This window comes from Colobus angolensis, unplaced genomic scaffold (assembly GCF_000951035.1).
Source record: "Colobus angolensis palliatus isolate OR3802 unplaced genomic scaffold, Cang.pa_1.0 Scaffold165, whole genome shotgun sequence".
Classification (NCBI taxonomy): Eukaryota; Metazoa; Chordata; class Mammalia; order Primates; family Cercopithecidae; genus Colobus; species Colobus angolensis.
Window position 1 is genome coordinate 1,595,808 of NW_012114766.1, and position 6,260 is coordinate 1,602,067.

Genomic DNA, 6,260 nt, shown 5'->3' on the forward strand with positions numbered 1-6,260 from the left:
ATCCGCCCGTCTCGGCCTCCCAAAGTGCTGGGATTACAGGCTTGAGCCACCGCGCCCGGCACATGCATGTCTTTACATGCCTATCCAAACCCATAGAAGGCACAGCACCCAGAGCGAGCCATCATGCACACCGTGGGCTTTAGTTAGGGACAGTACCTCAGTGTTGGATCCTCAGCTGTAACAAGCATTCCACTCTGGCGGGAGATGGGGGATGGTGCTGGGGGAGGCTCTCTGTGGGGTCAGGGAGTATATGAGAACTCTCTGTACCTTCCTCTCAATTTTCCTGGGAACCTAAAACTTCTCTAAAAAGTTGTATCTCTTAAAAGTAACCAAACTGGGTTGGGCACATTGGCTCACGCCTATAATCCCAGCACTTTGGGAGGCCGAGGTGGCCGGATCATGAGGTCAGGAGATCGAGACCATCCTGGCTAACACGGTGAAACCCCATCTCTACTAAAAATAAAAAAAATTAGCCTGGCATGGTGGCGGGCACCTGTAGTCCCAGCTACTCAGGAAGCTGAGGCAGGAGAATAGCATGAACCCAGGATGCAGAATTTGCAGTGAGCTGAGATTGTGCCACTGCACTCCAGCCTGGGTGATAGAGTGAGACTCTGTCTCAAAAAAATAAAAAAATAAAAAAAATAATTAAATAACAGGAACAAGTGAGGCCCTTGGTCACACTGGCCACCCCAAGTGCAATGGCCATGCGTGACTCGAGCTGTCCTGTGGGTCCTGTAGAACCTCTCCGTCATCCTGGAGAGAACCAGGGAGCAGCACCGTTTCTGTCCTGAGGGCCCGGTAGAACCTCTCCATCATCCTGGAGAGAACCGGGGCACAGCGCCGTTTCCAGCAGCAGCATTTTAAAGATTGGATTGTCAGGTAACTTCCTCACCCTTTTTTGCATATAGGTATAAACTAAAATGGGCGTAGTCAGATTATGTCATAATAATTGGAAACATAATGTTTCTTAAGGTTTTCTATTTCATAACTTGTTTTAGAAATGTGTGCCTCAGTTGATGAGCCAATTACCTGCATACTGACAAGTGTAAATAGGTTGGTAAGTCAGTGCCACCGAGGCAGCCCCAGTGGCCCTGCCGTGACAGAAACAGTCGGAATCCTGAGGCTCAAATGGCTGCTGCTGTCGGTCAGCATTAGGGCCATCCTGTAAGGCTGCTGGTGACCCACAAGGGCCCGCCCCTGAGTACAGCAGAGCCTGCGGTTCTCCTGGAAAGTGCAGCTGTGGCCAGAGGGTAGCCTGTCCTGGGCAGGCCAGAGGAGAGGGGCAGGGGAAGAATAGTCCCCCAAACCCAGAGGCCTGGTTAGATTTGTAGATCTGGGCCGGGCGCTGAGGGGTGGTTAGATCTGGGCCAGGTGCTGGCGTGTGGTTAGATCTGGGCCGGGTGCTGGCGCGTGGTTAGATCTGGGCCGGGCACTGGTGGATGATAGATCTGGGCCGGGCGCTGGCACGTGGTTAGATCTGGGCCGGGCGCTGGCGGGTGGTTAGATCTGGGCCGGACGCTGGTTAGATCTGGGCCAGGCACTGGCGGGTGGTTAGATCTGGGCTGGGCGCTGACGGGTGGTTAGATTTGGGCCGGGTGCTGGCGGGTCGGCACAGGCTGCACTGCCGTCTGTGTTTCCTGCTCCATGTCATGGCCTTCACCCGTGACTCTCAGAACCTGCCATCCTGCATGTGCAGCAGGAGCACAGAGCCTCTCCCCAGCCACAGCCCTGCCCAGGCCCCCTCCCCTGCTTCCCTGCCGTGCTGCCTACCCAGGGTGCCGGGCCCTTCCCGCCCACCTCCTGGGCTCCACAGGGACTAGTGGGTGGAGGACACGGGGCCGTGGTGTGTCCAGTGAATGACAGCTACACTGCAGATTCCCCACCAGCTTTTTGAAACATCCCTGTCATCTCAAACTACAACACGTTTTATCTCCCGAGATGCTTTCGGCAGCCCTTGAGCATTTTTTTCTAGTTTGCAAATTGTAGTTTTTCTCATCAATATTCTCCTTCAGCTGTATGGCTCAGCTCTGAAGCTGGGCTTTTGAGGAGCGGGAATTCCTTCTGTGGCTGCAGCAGGAGTGTTGTGGGAACCGACCCGGCCCAGCTTGCCTGGCTCCCGCCAGGGCCCTGAGGATGACACACGATCTTTTGTGTTGCAAAGGGCTTGGCTGAGCTTGCCGGGGACGGGGAGGCCTCCTGGGCTGCAGGCCGGAAGTCCCAGGTCAGAGTGCTGGCAGGCTGTCTGTGCTCCCCGGAATGTAGGTCACAGCCTTCCTTGCCTCTTCTGGCGCCTGCTGGCTGTGGGCACTCCTGGGAGTTCCTGCACCTGTGCCGCCAGGTGGCTCCTTATCCCTGTCCTGGCCTCTGCTCTCATGAGGATGCCGTCACGCTGGGTTAGCCCAGCCTGCTCTAGCACAGCCTCCTGTTAACCAACTGCACCTGCAGTTACCTGTTTGCATGTGAGCTCACCCGTGGGATTGGGGGTGAGGATTTCAGCACAGGGATTTAGGGGACACAATTGAACCTGTCAGGGCTCAGGTCAGAGCTAAACTTAGGACCCCAGATGCAGGGATTTTAAAGGCATTCTGCACTGCCCTTCACGAAGGAGCTCGGTGGGGTCTGTGAGGCCCAGGATGCCCCAGGGCCCCGGGAAGTGTCTGGGTTGGACACGCTCAGCACACACCGCCATGAACGCCTGGCCCCACGCTCATCTCAGAGGGCGGCGCAGCCTCACCATCGATGGAAGCCCCTTTGGAGGTGGGTATCAGGGAGGAGCAGCCCCGCTTCGGGCGGCCTCGCCCTCCGTCCTGGGCCCCTGCCGTGGGCACAGCTGTAGGCACCAACGCAGCCGGGGGTGCAGCCTCAGGTGGTTACATTGAGTGCAACTTCCCTCTTTGAGTTCTTGTAGGAAGGCTGTTTTTTTTCTTGCTGGAAATGAATTCTGGGAGGAATTTGTAACACACATCATTCCGGAGAGTCTATACAACTTGAAAGTCTTCCCCTCCGGTGTTTGCAGAGGACAGAGGGCAGCTCCGCCAGTGTCTGCCAGTCTTGTGGTGACAGCAGAGAGCTCTTGAATTCCAAGCCCCAAGCCCCTTCCAAGGCTCTCCACATCTAGACTAACAAGATTTAAACGTTTGGAGGAATGTCTTGATTGCTGTGATTTGCCTTGTGTAGTAGAATTCTACTTAAAGTTTTACTAGGGGAAAAAAGTGAGTTATTTTGGCAAAAAAAAAAAAGTTTGAAACTTGCTCATCTGCTCATTCTCTCATTCATTCGCTCACATGACAAGCGTGTTGCGCGTTGCCGCCTGCCAGGTTTCACACTGCACCGTGCTGGGCAGTGAGCAGAGGTGCAGGCTCCGAGAACGCATGCAGTTCTTCTCAGGGTCATACCTGAACCTGGCACACAGGACCTGCACTGTCCCGGGTAATCCCACAGGTCTCCCGGGCTGGTGTCACAGCCTAGGAGGTGGTGTATGGGGAGGGAGTGGAGGGGCCTTGGTGTCTCCTCAGGGCCGTTTCCTGCACACACGGGCTCCTATTCACTGCCTTCCTTCCTGAAGACTTTAAAGAGAATTCCTTCTTCCTGTATGGGATACAGTGGGGGTTCCGGTCCCAACAGCTCATGTTTCTCCCCTTGCAGATATTTAAGAGCCTATTTTGTACCAGACATTGTCAAGTTTTTTAAAAAACAATATTTATAGAATCATGTCTAGGTATATTTTATCTAATTGTTAGAGTTCAGCGGCAGTAAAATATAATTTCCAAAAAATAGAGTTGACAAAATAAAAATCTAATGTGATTGTGTCACCATCCGGATGAATCTGAACATGTGCCCGGCAGTGGCCTCTTATGTTGCTAGGTCAAAACAGAAACTTTGGTTGGGGTGGGGACAAGGTGTCGCTCTGTCCCCCAGGCCACAGCACAGAGGCGCGATCTCAGCTCACTGCAACTTCTGCCTACTGGGTTCAGGTGATCGTCCCACCTCAGCCTTCTGAGTAGGTGGGACCACAGGTCCACACCTTCACACCAGGATAATTTTTGTACCTTTTTTTTTTTTTTTTAAAGAGGTGGGGTTTTACTATATTGTCCAGGCTGGTCTCAAATTCCTGGGCTCAAGCAATTAGCCCGCCTTGGCCTCTGAAAGTGCTGGGATTACCCATGTGAGCCGTCGTATCCGGCAATACATAAACATTTTCACCCATCATTTTCATCAGGCATTTAGTCGGCATTGTTTCCCCAGCATGTTTATTTGGCAAACATGATTTTTTCTCCCCAAACATGAATTCTATGGAAATGCCAGTTGCATTTGGAAAATATTCCGGAAAACAGTTTTTTTGTTTGTTTGTTTAACTTTTTACTTTGAAAGGTGTTCACCAGTTTATTTCAGTAAACTGACTACTTAATGATATGGCAAAAAACAAAAACAAAAAACCTTCCGAAATAGAAATAGGTATTGTTTACAGTCACTTGGGAGATAGTGAGGACTGGTTTGAAAGTACATAGTTCATCAAGGCTCAGACTCTGGAAATTAGCAGTTCTGTCCATTCCAGCTCTCCCCCCTCTTCGATTGTTTCACTTGGTTAGGCTTAAATTCAAAACTTTGAATTTAGAGAAGTCTTTGACCCTCTAGGAAGTGGGTGAGGCTTTGGTATCTGGGCAGAGCAGAGTTCACCATCCGGAAGGACAGCAACACACACTCTTATCAGGCATATGTTTTAAAAATAATACATTTTTGAATCCTTTTTCTTGATTCAATTTCAGTATTTGTCATTCTCATCCTTTTAAAACTTGTGAGTTGCTGGGCGCGGTGGCTCAAGCCTGTAATCCCAGCACTTTGGGAGGCCGAGATGGGCGGATCACGAGGTCAGGAGATCGAGACCATCCTGGCTAACACGGTGAAACCCTGTCTCTACTAAAAACTACAAAAAACTAGCTGGGCGACGTGGGGGCGCCTGTAGTCCCAGCTACTCGGGAGGCTGAGGCAGGAGAATGGCGTGAACCCGGGAGGCGGAGCTTGCAGTGAGCTGAGATCCGGCCACAGCACTCCAGCCTGGGTGACAGAGCGAGACTCCGTCTCAAAAAAAAAAAAAAAAAAAACAAAAAAACTTGTGAGTGTTGGTGGAAGCAGTTCTGGAAGGCTCTTGCGGCCCCCCAGGTGTCATGGTCGGCTGGGGGTCTCGTCCCCACTGTCCTCGCAGCGAAAGCTGGATCCAGTCACGCTCTCACGGACCTGGGCCCCTCTGTGTATTCGGTGACCTAAAAAATCTGTTTCCTTCAAAAGGCGCTCTTAGAATACATGACTAGTTTAGGAGATTCAAAGGAAAATGAAACACCTCAAATTTAAAGGCTGTTTTTAGACCATTAGAGTTCCCTGGGAGGCCCGGCAGAGTGCGCCTGGAGACTGAGTGGAGTGGAAGTGGGTCGTGTGTCTGTGGGTTCCTCCCTAGCAGTGGTCCTCCTCAGCCCCCTCCAGAGCTGCCTGCAGCTAAGCTGGGCCACCCTGCCTGGGTGCATCTCCCTGGCCCACAGGGGAATGTCTGTGTTGGAGGGGCTTGGTTTGGGCTGACCCAGGCCCTGTCCCGAGGTGCTACCTGCTTCTGTGGACTGCAGGGTGTGGCAGCAGGAGGTTTCCTCAGGAACGTGTGCTGGGAAGAAATCCTGGCCCTTGGGAAAGGTTGGAAGGGGCTGGGTTCCTCTCGCTTCTGGGTGTGTGGGGTGGTGTCGTCCCAGCACACGGTCTCCTCTGCAAAAAGGAGAAGCACCTGTCTGCTCTGATGGTGATGCATAGTCCCAGCACACTCTCTGCAGATGGTGCACTCGGCAGCCACCCTGCAGGCTGCACCACCAGCCATAATCCCAGTCCAAGGAGACCTGTGACTCACCTCCTGCAAAACGTTTCTTATCAAGCACCTGCTTGGAATGATTATTAACCATGCTCTTTAATAATTTTGGAAGTTTGTGTTTTAAGCTATATATCAATGTTCATATTTGACACTGATTTTCTAACCATTAGAGATAATTAATTAAAAATTGTAAATAAAAGAGGCAAAATGAAAGTAAAAGGAGAAGAATTCTAGGGAGAGACGTTGGGTATCAGAAGTTATTTCTAAAAGTAAAGTGGATGACACTGGATTCTCTTCGGAACCATCAGCCCAGCCGGGTGATGTTCATCTGCTGGGGGCACAAATTTAAAATGGAAAAGCTCTTTTTCCCCTCACTTTCTCTTGTTTTCTTTTCTTTTCTTTTCTTTTCTTT

The 6,260-nt window shown here is 51.5% G+C and overlaps 1 protein-coding gene across 1 annotated transcript in view; it reads left to right on the forward strand.

Moving 5' to 3' along the window:
- Positions 1 to 6,260, forward strand: part of ARHGEF10 (Rho guanine nucleotide exchange factor (GEF) 10) — a 135,156-nt gene that overhangs the window by 23,969 nt on the left and 104,927 nt on the right. The gene's annotated exons all lie outside the window — the stretch shown is intronic.